Raw genomic sequence first — 19,513 nt, 5'->3', positions numbered from 1 at the left:
TCACAGTCTTTTGTAAGCAGTTTGAAGAGGGGAGATGCTATTTTAGTGAAGTTTTCTATAAGTCTTCTATAGTATCCAGTAAATCCTAGAAAACTTCTAACATCTCTTTGACAATTTGGAATAGATAATTTGGAGATGACTTCAACTTTTGATCTATCAACTTTAATCCCATCCCCTGAAATGTGATGTCCTAAAACAATACCTTCAGTAAACATCATAAAGCATTTTTCATGGCTTAATGAAAGGTTTGTCTCTTTACATATTATGAGTACTTTTTCCAAATTTTCTATTGCTTCTTCAAATGAGTCACCATAAACTGTAAAATCATCCATATAAACCTCTACACAATCATGGATTAGATCAGAAAAAATTCCTAGTACTACTCTTTGGAATGTTGCAGGTGCATTGCATAATCCAAAAGAAAGCACTTGGTAAGCAAAATTTCTCCATGGACAGGTAAATGTGGTCTTATCTTGATCCTTAGGTGCTACCTAGATTTGATTATAACCACTAAAACCATCCAAAAATGAAAAATACTTTTTGCCTGCTAATGTATCTAATACCTGATCGATAAAAGGTAAAGGAAAGTGATCCTTCAAAGTTGCTTTGTTCAATTCCCTGTAATCGATGCATACCCTTCATTTACCATTCTTTTTAGATACTATAACCAAAGGAGAAACCCATCGGCTATTTGAAATTAGATAAATGAAGTTTACATTGAGTAGTTTTTTGAGCTCTTCTTTCACTATCTCCCTAAGATTTGGATTCATCCTTCTCTGAGGTTGTCTGATTGGTCTACTGTTTTCCTCAATATAGATATGATGGATACAGGTCTTAGGATCAATACCTTTCATATCAGTATACTGCCATGCAAATGCAACAGAATGTTTTTGCAAGATTTTGGTTAGTTCTTCCTGTTGTGACTTTTCCAATTTTTTGTTGATATTCAATGTTTTTCCTGGAAAAATCTCAATGGTGGAACTACCAAACTCTTCCATAGAGTAAAGAGATATTTGTATTGATGATAAATATTCAATGTTAGAATCTAACTGAAATTGTGTGAGGTCATATTCCGAAGATGTTTCAAAATTTTCTAATGTATTCAGAATTTGACTATTTTCACTAATTTCAGAAATGGTAAAGACAGGTTGTATAGTGTCCTCATCATCGACCCATTCGTTGTCTCCTACTTCTGTAATTTCTTTTGCTGGGGGATACAAATTGAATTTCTTTGTCGAACTACCATAAAAAATATACATGTCCCCAGATCTACAACTAATGAAAGCATCAGTTGTGGCTAGCCAAGGTCTTCCTAAGATGAGAGGGTGTCCTCCTAAATTATTCTTGAGAGTCAAAATCATGAATTCTACTGGATATTCCCAAGAATCTAAGGTGATTGAAATATCTTCTAATACACCATCTTGTTTGATTACTGATCTATCTGCAAGTTGCAGTAAGATGGGTGTAAAGAGAAGATTAGGAAGTTTACGTTGTTCCATAGTCTGTCTACTCATAATGTTGATAGCAGCCCCTGAGTCAATCAAAGTATTTGGAATTTCTACCCCATTTATATGTGTCTTGACAATTGGACTACCTAGATCTACATACTTCTGCATGGTAATTTTTCCCATCATGATATCTGCAACTTTTCCTACCAGGTGGATTCTTCTTGTATCTCTTGGTTTCCTTCCTGGTCTTTTAAGACTCAACTCCTTTATTGTTTTTGCTAGAATAGGAATCTCTCTAATGGCTTGTAACAAGGGAATCTTGATACAGACATTCTTCAACTCATCTAGAAAATCATAGTCAGGCAACAAGATTTGTTTTTCCACCCCTTTGTCAATTTGTAATCTTTCAGGGAAAGGAGGTGTGGATGAAGATGCAGGTTGCGCAACTATAGGAGTTGTGGGGGTTGACTCTTTTTCTTTTTCTTTTTGAATGGGTGGGTTTTGAAGAGATGCTTCTTCAAAATCTTTATTGGCTTTAAGAGAATTTTCGTCATAGGTATTTTGCTCTTGAACATCTATAGAAGGTTTTTCTAAAACTCTACCAGACCTGAGTTGTACATCATTGAGAGGAACAATCATATAGGTAGGAAATTGTTGTCCTTCTACCATGTAATCATTCTGAGGATTTTTATTGTTAGGATTTGGCAATGGCTGAGCTGGAAGTTGATTTGTCTTTTGTTGAAATGGAAGCATGAGTTGAGGATTTGGATTTTGTTGAGAAGGTTGTTGTTGTGGAAATGGCAATGAAAGTTGTGGATTTTGATTTGGAAGTTGTGGAATCTGTTGATGTTGAAAAGATGGAGGATATTGATAAAATTGAGCAAATCTCCCATAAGGATTTTGCATTCCTTGTGCCCATGATTGACATGGATTTTGAGGTTGGGGCCAAGGTTGTTGCCAAGAATTCCAATTTGGCGAGGGCATAAAGTTCATAGGGTTTTTAAACCCTTGATTTTGTTGCCCCTGCCAAGGTCTTCTTGAAACAAAATAGAGAGATTCTATGGAATTTGGATCTTCTTGAAAGACAGCTTTGAGCCCAGGAATTGAAGGACAATCCTTGGTCTCATGATTTTCTGAGAAAATCATACATGTTTCTACAACTTTTGCATCCAAGGGGCATTCCCTTAGAGCATGTTTCTTTCTACATTTCGGACAAAAGATGGCCAGAGCATCGGTTTATGCTTTCTGCTTGTTTTGTATCTTAAGGGTGTCTAGTTGTTCACTAAGGCTCCCTAGAATATCGGTTTTGAACTCATCAAGCATATTGCCAATTTCTGCCCTACTTACTGATCCAGTTGCAGATTTGTTTGCTCTAATAAGAGAAGGATCTCTAGGCCCTTTTCCCATTTTAGATTTTCCTCTTGAGAGATGGACACATAGTTCTGCTATGTCACGAAGTGGAAGTTGAGAAATGTCTCCCTTCCCCATCATGTTTAAAATATCTATCCATTCATCTCTAATGGCTTTCAATAAAAGGGCTTTCAAGGTTTCCTCATCTAAGTTGCTCATCTTTGCTCTCTTTAAGTTGTATTGAAATCTTTCAAGTAAATCCTCCAAGTTTTCATCTTCTTTTTGCATCATTTTGAATACCTCATCCTTGTGATTGGTGGGCATACAATAGTCCAGGTATCTATCCAAAAATGTTTGTTTCATATCATCCCAAGTCCTAATAGATTGAGTGACTAATCCCATGAACCATTTCAAAGCAGCTCCCTTCAATGTAGAAGGAAACAGTTTGAGTTTTTGAGAGTCTTCCATATAATCATAAGTTTGGCATACGACTTCAAACTCAAATAGGAATGTCTCAGGATCCTCACTACACAACCCATAAAAGTTTGGGAGGACAGATGGTGAAATGTTTTTCATGGTTGTGTGAGTTTCATCATCAACTATAGGAAATCCAAATGAGTTATCTCCTTCCCTATTTCCTCCATTATAACCTCTGCCTCCTCCATTGTTGCCTCCATTATTTCCTCTTCCCCTACCTCTACCTCTACCTCCGAATCCATCTACTACCTCCTCCGTCATGATAGTTTCTTCAGAGTCCTCAAATTCCTCTGGTTCTTCTATTAATGGTGAACAAGGAAGAATTTCCCCCTCCTCTTCTTCAAGTGATTCTACTTCTTTGATTACAATATGTTCCCCTGTAGAAGTGAAGAAAGGTTCTTCTCCTAGATCAGATTTAGTAGATAGTGTGGGAGAGTCTTCTAATTCAGCTGCTGCTCCTTGAATTCCAAGAATCCTAAGGTTGGGAGTAGATAAAGGTGCATCTTGTCTATGCCTTGAAGAAGATGGAGCTGTAAAAATCGAAATTTTGGCTCTAGCTATAAACCTTCCCCTAGAATCTCTTGCTCTATGCATGTCATTTTTTTATTTTTTATTTTTCTTTCAAGTTGGGGTAATAATTCTCTCTCTGATCTTCCAGGTCACACTGAGTGCAAGAAGAGAGCATAATCAAGAAATTATTAAACTAACAACTCTCTTTTCTGATCCTCCAGATCACACTAGGTGCAAGAGGAGAGCATACTTCAAGAAGTTATCAATTTTCCCTTCTCTTGTTTTTTTTTTTTTTTTTTTATGTAAGAGGTCAGCTACCTAGTTACACTTCCCTGACAATGGCGCCAAAAATGTTTTGTCAATTTAGTGTGTCCTAAATTTCTATATTAATTTTCAATCCGGGAGTCGTAAACTGTTAAAGTGTGGTGCACTATATGTGCAAGATAACCTATTTCTTACCTTTTGTCGTTTCTCAATTTTTATTTGTTTTGGGGGATTTTGTCTTTGTTTATGTCCTAAATGGAAATCTTATTCCTAGGTCTCTAGAAGGCAAGTACAGATATAGTTTTTAGGCGATTAGGTCCTCTATAATGGTTTCCAGAACTTGACACTTCAAAGTAATGAAAGTAATGCTTGAATCAAGAATGTAAATGCGTTGCTGTTTAAAACAAGTAAATAATGAAGTACTGATTATGAAACTATCATCTGCTACTGTCTATATACAAAAAAAGGAATTAAGCTACTACACTCAAGGAAATCAAAGATTGCAAGGAAAGTAAAACTAAAATCAGATTATATCAATTCATATTCTGACCCCTTGCCAGTTAGTCTCGCTATGGCTTTCGGAGGTAATCATCAACAACTTGAACAATCTGATATCTAATTGCAGAAAAGTAAACTTAAGATCAAATCACATCAATTCATAGTCTGACCCCTCGCCAGTTAGTCTCGCTATGGCTTTCGGAGGTAATCATCAACAACTTGAGCAATCTGATATCTAATTGCATAAAAATAAAACTAATATCAAATTACACACTCATACTTCAATCCCTCGCCAGTAGTCCGACTATGTCTTTCAGAGGTAACTGACAATGATATGAACAATTTAATATCTAAGCTAACTAATAAAGCCAATGATCAAAACTGAAATAAACAAAACAGAACTAGAATTAAAAAGAAACTAAGAAAGCAAAGTCAACAAAGGATTAATTCCATATCACTAGTTATCATGAAAATTATATACAGATGCCTGGGCTGCCTATTCTATCCTGAAACATGCACACACTAATCATCGTTAACAGCAATGTATAAAGCATGTAAAACTTATGAACAAGAATGAAGTGTTAGTACCATGGTAAATGAAATGTACATAAGTGAATAACTATGGAATATATATAACAGAGTTAAAGAAACACTACATAAATTTGTACAACAAATAAAAGAACAAAACCTCGACATGTGCAGGGGTCCTCTGCACAACCTCGGGCAATAGCTATCAATCAAGAATTACGCTCAGAAACATAGTCTTCTCATTTATTTCAAAACGCAGTCACAACAACGAAACTAGTGTCACGGCACAGTGGGCTTTTAACAGCAAAATTATATTCAAAAAGACTAGCTACTATGCGTATAGAAATGCATTATTTATAGCAAAGTTTACATAACTGTTTTCCTATAAACTACGCTGACAGAGGACACATGAACGATAGCGTCCACGGTTCTAGCATCATGGCTGCCGAGATGATGCAATCTATTGAAGAAGGCTTGTTGGATTTACATCTTGGGCAGCCTACAGGTGTCAGCGTGCCTCCAGAAATTTAGAAACGGCCATGAAAATCTTTCATGTGCTTGGAAACGGAGTCCTGTTGCTACAGGACTCCTAAGTTTGACCACCGATTGACTACCTTTGACCACAACCTTCTTTGACGAATCTGGCTGGACCAATAGGACCCGGTCCATGTCCATGTCATTTCCAACTTGCCCATGTGGCTTGCTTTGCCTGGTGACACCTGTAATATAGACTTTAACAAAAAGAGCTACGGAAAGTTGAATCAGCTGCGAAAAGTGACAAGATTCCACAGCTCATGAGAAAAAATCTAGTTCAAACAAAAAACACAAAACATAAATAGGAAACCACTTTAATGCTATATTTGGATTCAATTTGCAATGATTTTGATAGCTTAGGAGGTTCAGGTGAGTGGAAAAAGTCTGGGAAAATGTGTAGGAAAGATGCAAGTTCAAGGCTCAACAGCTAGTAGGGGTCCAGTCAAGGTCTTGTTCAAGTAATTGCATTTGTACCGTCATTTCCATGTTATCTTACTATTATGAAGGTGTCATTCAATTATGGGCAGTGACCTGGGCTCTGGGCCTAAAAAAGTAGCTCAAATATCAGGGACACTGGCATATTGCTAAGAAAAATAGTCCCTAGATGCTAGCATGCCTTGTCATGAGAGCGTCTAGAGCCTCCTGGACGCTGGCAGGCCTATAGCATGGGAGCATCTGGGGGTCAAGTGGTCCAACATGTCAGTGGGATGTAGGGGTTGGTTGGCAGAAAGGTTTGGTTGGTTCCTGAGGGTCCTAATGTTGATGTTGAAGGTATGTATGGTGTGTTTCTATTGGTTCCACTTCCTTAATGTGACTTAAGAGGTCGAATCATATCATAGTGGCCTCTCATCGCATGTTTACCTAGGCTTTCCAGTTGCTTGGGCAGATGTGGGAGGAGGGTGTTATAGAGTGGTATCAGAAAAGGTTGGCTCTCTTTGGGTCATATTCAATACCATAGAGTGGTATCAAATCATGGCTCACTCCTCAGATTGGATGGGTTGGGTGTGTTGTTCATGCATTCATGTTGGTTGCTTGTGTGTCTCTTATGCTTGTACTCCATGTGCTTGTTTCATTTGCATGGTGTTGATCATGGTTGTAGTGAGGATGCCATGTGGAAGTTGATGGCGTTGTTGTGAGATGCATCATCATCAATGTATGATTGGTTACATGTCATCATATGTCACTTATGTGTATCATTTTTGTATGCTAGTTACATGTCATTATATGTCACTTACGTGTATCATTCTTGTATGCTAGTTATAAGTATCATTCTTGTAGGCTTGGTTACATGTATTGTTCATTTACGCTTGATTATATGTGTTTATGTGTGTTTGCGGTGCATTACACATTGCTTATGCATGTTAGTGTTTGCATGTGGTCAAATGTATAGTGATGTAATGGTGGTTGTCATGCATGAGGTCGTGGAATGCATTATTGATAAGGTCATGCATTGATGATTGGACCCTAGCTATAATGATGGTTGCATGGTTATATGCTTAGGTGTTATGTTTCTATATGTTGTCATGATTATGTTAGACATGTATCACACTGATTTGTTGACATTGTGGACAAGGTATCCTCCCCAAGCTATACTAAGGTACATTGTTTTATTGTGATTTGGTTTAGCTGACATGATATGCCTTGCAGGAATAATATCAAGGAAAATTTTAGGGGCTAATGTTCGCCCAGTGGGCTAATTTCCATGATTTTTCCACAAAAAAGATTCGCAAATTTCCAATTTTATAAAAGATGATTCGCCCAAATTTTAGACTATAAAATTATTTTACCTTAAAAATCGCCAACATTATATAAAGACTATATATAAAATCATTATAAATTTGAATAATTTTACAAATATATCAATAAACATTTTATAATTTGCATATTAGGGATTAGTGAGATTCGCCAATGTTTTTAAACTTCAAGAAAATATTCCATCCTTAAAATTTTCCTTGAATAATATCAAAGATGGCTAGAAAGATGGTAGACTACAAATAATCCCCCTATGAATCAAATGAGTAGTATGGTGTTGGAAATTCTTCCGATTTGGTAGATACACTGAGGAGCTTAAAGGAAGAAATAAGGAGTTGTAAGGTGGATAATTACATAATCATACAACCACAGGAGAAGCTAGCAGAGGTAAACGCAGTGATACTTTAGAGTTTTTCAAATTTGCAGTGACAGGGACCATTGTAGGATCGACCATGGCATTAGGTTGCATGGTGGTCACAGGTTAGATAGAGATGAGAGGGTTAGATATGGCAGATTGTTGGACACTCCAGATATGAGAGGGGATAGAAACATGTACTATTCTAGTTCTGGTTCAGATAGGCACTATGATCGTCATTGTTTTCATCCTTATAGGAGGAGTGATAGGTGATACTTTCCATATGAGTTCAAGAAAGAAAAGTCACCTACATTTGATGGAGAAGTGAAGAAATCACAGGATGCAGAGGCATGGTTGCTTGGTATGATGAAGTTCTTTAGGTTCCATGACTATTTAGAGAACATGAAAGCTAGAGTAGCTACATCCAACCTCAAAGGTAAAGCAGACATTTGGTGGGAAGATGTGAAGAATGTCAGAGGTATACATGAGGAAGACTTTACTTGGAGTGAGTTTGAGTAGTTATTCAAGAAGAAGTATTTATCAGAGAGATACTTTGATGACAAGGAAAAAGAATTCTATGAGCTAAAGATGGGATCTATGACACATGATGAGTACACTAGCAAGTTCTTGGAGCTACTAAGGTATGTGCCTTACCTTAAGGAGGAGGAGGCCATCCAAAAGCTAAAGCATTGATATGAACAATCGAAGCACAGATTTGAGACTAAACCAAACTAGAAAGGTAATGCAAAGAACAAAAGAAAATGGGACAAGAAGTGAGAAAGACTTCAGGGTACAGGTAATAAAGAGAATGTAGTTCCATCAAAGAAGTTCAATGCATCAGACATAGGACAAGGATTTCAATCTAAGGAGCAAAATAAGGATGCATGATGGAAGACTATAGATTATTGAACTTGTAGAAAAGATCATCACAGAAGAGATTGTCTGCAGAATCAGGGTGGTAGGCCTCAGATATATAGTGCACAAGACACACAGACTATTGGGGATGTTGGTCAGAGCATTCCTCGTATCTATGCAATACTGGATGAAAAACAAGCATACCATCAGACATATATCATTGAGATGGGCAGCAAGATTTGTGATCAAGTTATTTCTATTCCGATTGACCCTGGATCTGATTATAGCTATGCTAGTCCTGACTTGGTGGATAAGTGTGTTTTGAGTAAGGAATTTCATGCAAAAAATTGGTTAGTGTAGTTGGCTACAAGTACAAAGAAGCAAGTTCACCTTTGGATAAGATTTGTGTGCATTTGATTTGAATGGTATGCTTACTGTAGCACATTTTAATGTACTACCATTGGGATCATATAGTATGTTGTTGGGCATGGATCGGTTGTACCTTTATAGAACCAAGGTGGATTGTTATGAAAGGTCATTGAGTGCTTGGATGACAATGGAGAACCAAGAGTCTTACAGGGAAAGAAAAAAGCCACATCAGTTAGGATGGGAACAACTATGTAGGTAAAGCGTAGTCACAGGAAAGAGTGTATGTTCTTCATAGTGCACATTTATAGTGACAAAGGTAAGGAAGTTGAATATGCAGATGATTTGAGCAGGTACCCCGTTATACAATAGTTCTAGGATGTATTTCCTGAGGATATTTTAGAGTTTCCACCTCACAGGGAGGAAGACTTTTCTATTGAGTTAGTGTCAGGGGTAGCTCCAGTATCAAAGCCACCTTATAGGATGAGCACACTTGAGTTGGTAGAGTTGAAGTTGTAGTTGAAGGAAATGTTGAACAAGGGAGACATTAGGCCAAGTGTATCATCTTGGGGCGCACAAATATTTTTTGTGAAAAAGAAAGATGGTACTCTCATATTATGCATTGACTACAGGCAGTTTAACAAAGTGACCATCAAGAATAGGTATCCGTTGTCGAGGATTGATGACTTGTTTGATCAGTTGAAGGGAGAAACAATGTTCTCGAAGATTGATTTGAGATCCAGATATCACCAGGTACACATTAAGGAAGAAGACATCTACAAGACAACCTTCCGGACTAGGTATGGGCATTATGAGTTTGTTGTAGTTTTATTTGGGTTGACTAATGCTACTTTTATGTGCTTGATGAATAGTGTGTTGCATCCATACTTGGATAAGTTTGTTATTGTGTTCATTGATGACATATTAGTATTATAAAAATGAGGAAGGGCATGTAGAGAATTTAGTAACAGTGTTGAGATTGTTGAGAGAGCATCAGTTGTATGCTAAGCTCAACAAGTGTAGTTTATTTTAGATTGAGGTACATTACTTGGGGCATGTTGTCTCCAAGGAGGGTATTGCAGTAGATCCAAAAAAGATAAGGGCCATCATGGAGTGGGTAGCTCCTAGAAATGTAAATGAGGTGACATCTTTTATGGGATTAGCGGGTTATTACAGGAGGTTCATCAGGAATTTCTCACAGATTGTTTATCCTATTACATCATTGCAGAGAAAGGGTAATAAATTTGAGTGGACAGAGGAGTGCGAGGCTAGTTTTGGGCAGCTTAAGCAGTTGTTCACACATGCACCAGTGTTAAAGATTACAGATCCAGGCAAAGACTCTATAGTGTGCACAAATTCTTGCAAGAAGGGGCTTGGTAGAGTTCTTATGCATGATGGATAGGTGGTATGCTACAAGCTGAAAACTGAATGAGCATGAGCAGAACTACCCCACACATGATCTTGAGTTGGCAGCGATCATGCATGCATTGAAGATGTGGAGGAAATACCTTCTAGGAAGGAGATTTGTGTCGATGAGTGATCACAGTGGGTTACAATATATATTTGACCAATCGAACCTGAATGGTAGGCAAGCTCAGTGGTTGGCCACAATCAGTGAGTTCGATTTTGAGATCAGATACATCAAAGGTAAAGAGAACAGAGTGGCAGATGCTCTTCGCAGGTGGGTATAGGTAAAACACTTAGCACCTATGACCTCCTATGGTACAGACTTACAAGATAGGATATTGCAGGCAGGTCAGTAGGATGTCTGGTATATGGAGATTGTGCATAGGTTGCATCAGAGTTCGAATAGTAGTAAAGGTACATGTGGTAGTATAATTATAGGTACATGTATAGGTGGTAGTACATGTACATTTACATGTACAAGTACATGTGGTGGTACAGGTGCAGGTGCACAGGATGTGGTCTATTTCCTTACAACAGATGGATTAGTTAGATTCAGAGACATGACATATGTGTTGGATAACAGTGAGCTCAAGAAGGTGATCTTGAGAGAGTTTCATGCAAAACCATATTCAGGTCACCAAGTTATTAGAAGACATTAACCACAGTAAATAAGTGTTATTATTGACTGAATCTAAAGAAGGATGTAACAGAGTTTATGGCTAGGTGTTTCGATTGTCAACCTATGAAGGTAGAGTGTAAACATCCAGGTGGACTGCTACAGCCGATTACAATTCCAGAATGGAAATGGGAGGTAATTTCCATGGACTTTACCATAGGTTTTCCGAGGATAGTGAGACAACATGATTCCATCATGATTGTTGTGGACAAGTTCACAAAGGTTCGCACTTCATTCCAGTGAAGTCTACATTCTCAGCTAGCGATGTGGCATGCGTATTCATCATAGATGTGGTCAAATTGCATGGTGTTCCAAAGAAGATCGTGTCGGACAGGGATGTGAAGTTCACTTCCAAGTTTTGGAAGGAGTTATTTGCAAGTTTGAGTACAAAGTTGGACTTCAGTACAACTTATTATCTACAGACATATGCACAGACAGAGAGGGTCAACAGGATATTGGAGGACATGTTGAGGATGTATGTGATGCATCAACATCAGAAGTGGGAAGAGTACCTTCCACTGTTAGAGTTCTCTTACAACAATGGGTATCAAGAATCTTTAAGGATGAGTCCATTTGAGGCATTGTATGGATGGAGTTATAATACTACTATCAGTTGGAGTGGTCCAGTTAACAGGGTGTTGATTGGACCGGACATATTGGCGAACATAGAACAAGAAATGCAGGTGATCAAGAAAAATCTAAAGGCAACACAAGATAGCTAGAAGAGCTTTGCAGATCAAAATAGGTTGTTCAAGGAGTTCTAGGTTGGGGAACAAGTGTACTTGCACATCAAATCAAAGAAGAGCTCCTTATGGATTGGATCATGTGGCAAGCTGGCACCATGGTTTTTTGGACCCTTTAGTATTGTTTAGAGGATTAGATCAGTAGCCTATCGACTTACACTGCCTCCTACAGTGAAAGTCCATTATTTTTTCCATGTGTCATTGCTTAAGAAGTATGTTAAAGATGTTGACCATGTGATTGATTGGTCTGTATTGCAGGTGGAACCAGATGGAGAATTCCAACTGGAGCCTCAATGTATATTGCAAAAAAAGGTACTCATGCTTTGGAACCAAGCAATTGAGCAGGTTAAGGTGTAGTGGAAGCACTTTGGGCCCAATGAAGCTACATGGGAGATGGCAGATCAAATGCAGGCTATGTATCCTTCCTTGTTTTCTGGTTGAGGCAAAACAATTTTGGTATGATGTGTTGGTATATGTGTTGGTATATGTTTTGGTACATGTTTTGGTGATGTTTGGTATATGTACATATGTATATGGATGTAAATACTGCCATGAGATATGTTATAAAGCTCCAATAAGAGGTATGGGCGTCATTTACTTATGATGTTATGTTGTTATGTTTCATGTTGGTTTGTTTCTCAACAAGTTGATCATTGTAAATATTGCATCAAGTTAAATTATAAATCTCCATCAACAATATGTTTTGCTTATAGCAGTCTTGTGGTTATAGGTGTTGTTGAACACTGAGGACAGTGTTCCCCCGAGGACGAGGGTTCTGTAACAACCCTGGTGAAAATTCCATGTAATAAAAGTTAATAAAGGAAAAATAATACCCACGGTTGATGGGACACTTATTCCAAGCTGAATGTTGGGCAAGACATCCTAGTGTAGGTGTTCATTTGGTTATTAATTGCTAAGGAAATTGACAAAGGCAATGGCTAAGACTTTGGAAAGGCAGAATGACTTTTTTGACACATTTATTTATGAAAATAATGGAAATTAGGAGAAAAGAGAGGTGAAAGGTCACAGGTTGCATGTGAAGAGGAAAATAAAGGAAAATAATGGAAAATGGAGAAAATAGAGGCCTCATTCATAAAAAGGCTTATGAGGATCGATTCACAGATTTTTGTCAATTCAGTTTTGAAGCTCTCTCATTATTCTCTCTTTCTCATTCTTGGATACTTAGAGTTTTTTGGAGCACTCTTGGAGAGTGTGGCACACTTGGATTTTTGGAGCAACAAGGCAAAGGAAGAGCAGGAAAGCGCAAGAGGACATTGGGATCAACAGCTACAATGAATTTGGCTTGCAGGTACTGAGTTGCATGTATGTTTTCCTCGCTAGTTTTGGCATGCATGGCATATGCATATGGATTATTGGTTATGATATGTCACTGGCATGGAGGATTGCCTAGATTGACAGTGGATTGTCTAGCCTTGCCATTTTGTGGATAACCATGGAAATTGTGGGTTTATTTGCTTGTTTTGTTTTGGTTGGTTCTCATGTTTCCTTAGCTTGGGTTGAGTTACTAGTTCCTGGAGTCTTGGTTGGACAAATGCTTTGGAGCCCTATAATAGCTTGGGTTGAGTTACTAGTCCCATAGCCTTGGTTGGACAAACACTCTAACATTATTACCTTGGGTTTATTAGTCCCTTGGTTTTTTAATATCAATCCTTTCGGTTTATTAATCCAAGGATCTATATTCCTAGGGCATAATATTATTCATAGGGTTTAATATAAATCCCTTGGGTTTATAATAATCTTGTGGGTTTATTAACCAACATAGATCCATCTGAAGTACAGATCTAATATGAGGCGAGAGGGATTAAATTTGAGCTTAGAGGGATCAAATTTCTTCATTTACAAACTTCTCTAGAGTGTACAATACAATGTGTTATTTTTCATTGTTTAAATTGTATTTTTGAATGCTATATAGAGTATATATAGGACCAAATATAGGTTTTAACAAAAAAATAAACTGTATATATAGATATAATGAAGTTGAAAAATTGCATATAGATATAATTATGTTGATATTGACATAAATTAGTTAACATAGATCTTCAAATATTTTATTTAAATCTCCTATTGAAATATTTTTGAAAAGTATAAGATTTAAACATTTTACTCACACTTTTTTTGCTTCTAATTACTTTATAGCATATGCATTTTTTAAAATTATAGTCGACATTAATTTTCTATTTAGAGCATGATTTTTATTTTTATTTTATTTTAAAGGGACGCATAATTTTTATTTTGATTTTAAAGGGACACGTGTTAACTCAACGGTGGATGGATAAACTTAGACATCCCCTCATACTCGGTTGTAGAATAAGTCTGTGGGCTCAATAATATCAAAATTTATTATATTATTAATAATATTATCATATTATTATAATACAACAATAATTAATAACTATATTTATTAATTATTAACTATTATAATTATATTTGTAATTATAATTATTAATATAAAATAATAATTAATATTTAATATTATTAATAATTAACAATAGTATGAGGGGAAGTGTAAGTTTGTCCGTCCATTGAATTGACACGTCTCTTTAAAATAAAATAAAAATAAAAATTATGTTCTAAATAGAAAATTAATGTCAACAATAATTTAAAAAGATGAATATGCTATGAAGTAATTAGAAGTAAAAAAAAGTGTGAGTGAATGTTTAAATCTTATACTTTTCAAAAATATTTCAATAGGAGAATTAAATAAAATATTTGAAGATCTATATTAACTAATTTATGTCAATATCAACTTCATTATATCTATATACAATTTTTTTTTTTTTAAACGTATATTCGGTCCTATATATACTCTATATAGCATTCAAAAATACAATTTAAACAATGAAAAATAACACATTTTATTTTATACTCTGGAGAAGTTTAAATGAAGAAATTTGATCCCTCTAACCTCAATTAATATAACAATAATTAATAACTATATTTATTAATTATTAATTATTAATATTAAATATTAATTAATATTTAGCATTATTAATATTAATATTAATATGATATATTTATGGGTTAATTAATAGTGCTTAATAATAATAATAATAAAATTATAAATGTAAGCCCCAAGGGTTACCTGAGTTGGTCAAAAATTGTGCCTCGCCATCGGGTCATAGGGTCGAATCCACGCAAAGACCTTGGGGTCAGGTCTTGCAGTAAGCCAAGGGGCAATTTAGCCTAATCGCCCAGTTTTTTCCGTGGACTTAGCAATCACCGATTTAGCCTAATCGCCCAGATTGCCAAGGGGCGATTTAGCCTCATCGCCCAGATTTTTCCGTGGACGTAGCAATCACCGATTTAGCCTAATCGCCGAGATTGCCAAGGGGCGATTTAGCCTAATCGCCCAGATTTTTCCGTGGACGTAGCAATCACTGATTTAGCCTAATCGCCCAGATTGCCAAGGGGCGATTTAGCCTAATCGCCCAGATTTTTCCGTGGACGTAGCAATCACCGATTTACCCTAATCGCCGAGATTGCCAAGGGGCGATTTAGCCTAATTGCCCAGATTTTTCCGTGGACGTAGCAATCACCGATTTAGCCTAATCGCCCAGATTTTTCGGTGCATGTAGCAATCACTCACTGACCATGGTGCTCGTGAACCACATGCAAAAAAAAAATTATAAATGTTAATATTTATAAATAAATAATAATAAATGTTGTTGATATACCACATTTATTAATGTGGTTGTGTTATTATTATTCTATACATACATATAATTATATATAACATAACTTCTATGTTTTATTCATATTTTAAAAATAATATATGACAGTATATATATTTATCACTATTTTTAATATAATTATATATGTTTTTGAAAAAAATAAAAAATAAAAAAATTATTTAAATAATTGTAAAGAATGATGAATATTAACCAGTAGCATGTCTCACTACACGTTTAACAACCAAGTTATGTTGGATTCTAAAATTATTACAACAAATAAATTTGAAGTTTTTTACATTTCTTATTATCAATTTTATAGTTTCAATCAAAGATCTTGATGGATTTGAAAAAAATTAAACTTAACTGTATTTGACCAGCAAATCACCCTGTAACAAACAATTTTAGTTTAGTTTTTCAAATTCCATACCTGGTGGTATGTCATCACATGTTTTTTATATCTTCTTATCAATTTTTATAGTTTCAACCAAAAATCTTAACGGCTTTGAAAAACATTTAACTTAACTATATTTAACAAGCAAATCACCCTGTAACAAACAATTTTAGCCTCAAATTCCATGCCACGTGGTATGTGATCACATGAGAGTGATAAATTTGAAGTAACCTGTCGCACGTACGTTAGCGTGTGGTTGGTGTTGTTCAGACTATCGTGTTTTAACTCCACAAACCGACAACTTCAAAGTCCCACTCATCCCGATCAGTGTTGTACGTATGACGCTACACCGAAGCTGTGCCTGCGTAGCAACAAGTGAAGCACAAATTGAATTTTACGTACCAATTTTAGATGGCAAATATTTCTATAAAGCATAAGTGAAGCATACATGGTTAAGAATTCAACGTTGCAGTTAATGAACTAAATTGTGACTGAGAACACGCTACATTTGTGACCTCCGTTCCACAGAATCGCCAACGAAAGGTTCTTCAGTTAATGTTGTGAATGATCAAAATGTAAAATCATTACAATTCTCCAGGAAATACAAAGGAAGGGATTTATATTAACTTTTTCCGAAAAAAATAAATACATATGCTCAATTCTGATCTATTTCCCGGTATTGTTTTCTGTAGATAGATTCATACAACTCTCGTGTTCTCGTGCAGAGAAAAAAGCAGAGAACGATTCCAAAAAGAGACACACATCCCCACAATAGAAAAGTTTTTTCATAGCACTCTCTTCCCATGCAGAGATTCCGATCAGCTGAGTCTCGTGGGTTTTTATAAGAAGAAGAATCATCATAAATGATTCCTGCAACTTCACCGAAGAGAAGAGAACCAAATGCAATGTTTGTGACAAGAATGTTGTGGTTGACACCAAAACTTTTCATTCCGAACATCTCTGATGAAATCGGAATGGCTATGGCGCTGATCGCTCCTACAGAAGTTCCAACCATGGCCGTGCTCACATAAAGAACAACACTGCTCGTTGGGTTCATGAATCTCAGCATGAAGAAGGCCGCAAACATGGGAACCATCCATATGCCTATCCATCCTGGCCTTGGCAGGGGCCGGTACCTTTTGAAGATTAGGCATTGCTAATTCACATACAGTAATAAATTCATGTAAGAAAATAATAAATTTAAATAACTCAATTATTAACTTAATGCATAATACTTAATAATATAAATATACCTGAATATAATCGGGAAGCCCTGATGCAATACGCCCAAAAAATCCAAAAGACGAAACCAGAGATACTAAGATTGGTGTCTTGGAGTATCCCAAGGACTGAACAATTTGCCCTAGGTTGTTCATATATACTATTCCCACAGTTCCTCCACAAAAATATACAAAATAATATAGCCAGAAATCAATACTTCTTAGAAGTTGTAGGATGCCATGCTCCTCTCCCAGTGGTGGAACTGATGTCAGCTGAAATCTCCTGCTATTAATATGATTGGAATTATGTACAGTATGCAATGGGTGTTCTACATCCAGGGTTTGAATATTGATTTGATGCTCTTCAGTTTGAATAAAGCCCAATTCACTGCCTTGGTTCTTGGTGGGACTTTCTTTTCTAGGATTCTGCTGCTCTGGACTTGAACTGTACACATTTACCCTCGATTCATTCCTTATATTGTTTAAGTAAACCCGGAATGGTACATATGTAGGGGCCATCAGGAGGATAATAAGCACGGCAATGTAGACTCCTTCAAGCTGGCGCTCCCCATGGGGAAAGAACTCAAAAGCTATAGAATATACAGCAGTGGCAAGGGCAATCAGTGTGCAGAGAATCATGTATTTCTTATCTGTATCGTCTGCTATGGCTGCCATTTTTGATTGTGAGACATGGAGTATTATTGCTGAAATTACACCCACTACAACTGGGACTATGCAGTTTAAAAGTAAAAGTAAGTATAGTGAAGGATTCCCTGGGTCAAGAATGGAAGCTAGACAGGTGTAATTAACAGGACTGAGACCAACGTAACTTGTACTTATGCCAGAAGCCATTCCTCTCTCACTTGGGAAAATTTCAATAGCAACCTTGAAGCTCACAGTGTTGAACCAACAGATGCTATTCCCAGTCACAAAACACAATATATACACCTGTGTAGTCCAAAATAACAAATTAAATCTCATAAGAACGAGCACCCAACAAAGTATAACAGTGCAACACTTAAAAATATATATCACAAAACACAATATATACACCTGTGTAGTCCAAAATAACAAATTAAATCTCATAAGAACGAGCACCCAACAAAGTATAACAGTGCAACACTTAAAAATATATATGTTAAAATAATTTAATAATTAATCTATGCTTATATTTTAAGTTAAGCTAGTTTAGTTGAGTGGAGAGACTCATTTTATAGTCTAATATGATGTGTAAAGGTGTCTGCCTGTCATCAAAGTTGAAATTTTGCTATGTCCACCATAATAATAATAATAATAATAATACTACAAAACATTTAAATAATGTTTACTCATAAAAGAATTTGCACCAGAAGAAATTGGATTTTTCTCGACTCATGTTAGATTCATATTTAAAATAGATTTATGTTGGTTATATTATAAATAGTGTTAATTGAAATTATCTCTAGTGGTTGGGTGGAATCGCTATTATCTTCTCTACCTAGATTCAAATCTTACTGGTAACATGATAAGCTATAGTTGCTTGATAAATATTGTTATAATTACTTTGTGTCTATAAATATTGTTGTATTGACTTAGTCCCTTCTAAACTTTTAAACGACTATATTTATGAGGTAAAAGAAAATTGATTTCTTTCCTAGAAAAAAATGATATATATATTTAATAAAGAAAAATTTGTAACAGGGAATTAACGTACAACAACATTTCATTTCCATCTAATTACAATTAAAAATCCATTCTTGAATCTGTGTAAATAACAGCAAAATCAAACAAAATTTGGCAAGAGTGTAACCTGCCAATAATCCAATGGATGAATGATTTCACTGAGCATCAGCCACTGAACGCCATAGCCCACCAATCCCAAGCTCATTCCAATGCCAAGAACAGCCCAGGTTGGCAGAAACGCACATGCCAGTCCAGCTACCCATCCCATGACTTTTCCAAGGTCTGAGGCCACAGCCAAACTATTCAGTTGGAGTTGATTAATCCCCATGATTTTCTTCAAATTATAAGAGTAATCAAAAAGTCAAAGTTGGTGCCATTGATAGATTGCAGCCATATAGCTGCTATAAAACAAGTCCAGCGTTTGATGGCCAGTAACTTAGAGCAAGGCATATTGATTCTATCATCCATGGCACAACAGTAGGCCTATAACTGAATATCAATACTTGCATTGCATTGCCTTATGGGAAACGGTGGCCATTTTTATAGGCCAGATCTATGCCAGTTGGCAATTACAGGAACCGAATAGAGGCCAGGCAATGCCAGTTGTGCACCTGGATCTTTGACTTCAGAAAAATGGAGAATAAATTCGTGTTAATTACATGCACAAAAGTGCAATGAAAATCTAAATCTTGTGGGTATATTCATTTTAGAAATCAAAATCAGATGTGCAGCAAGTGTTATATATGTAGAGTGATTCAACCATGAAACGAAGTGTAAAAGGGATG

At 36.2% G+C, this 19,513-nt stretch overlaps 1 pseudogene; it reads right to left on the bottom strand.

Annotated features, from left to right (window-relative positions):
• Positions 1 to 16,501: 16,501 nt before the first annotated feature.
• On the bottom strand, positions 16,502 to 19,224 carry LOC149177858 (protein NUCLEAR FUSION DEFECTIVE 4 pseudogene; annotated as a pseudogene).
• Positions 19,225 to 19,513: the final 289 nt, after the last annotated feature.

The sequence above is a fragment of the Pinus tabuliformis genome, chromosome 4_1 (genome assembly GCF_031772625.1).
Source record: "Pinus tabuliformis cultivar Carrire ecotype Pingquan chromosome 4_1, CPIR1, whole genome shotgun sequence".
NCBI lineage: Eukaryota > Viridiplantae > Streptophyta > Pinopsida > Pinales > Pinaceae > Pinus > Pinus tabuliformis.
This window is presented reverse-complemented; position numbering and strand designations above follow the sequence as displayed.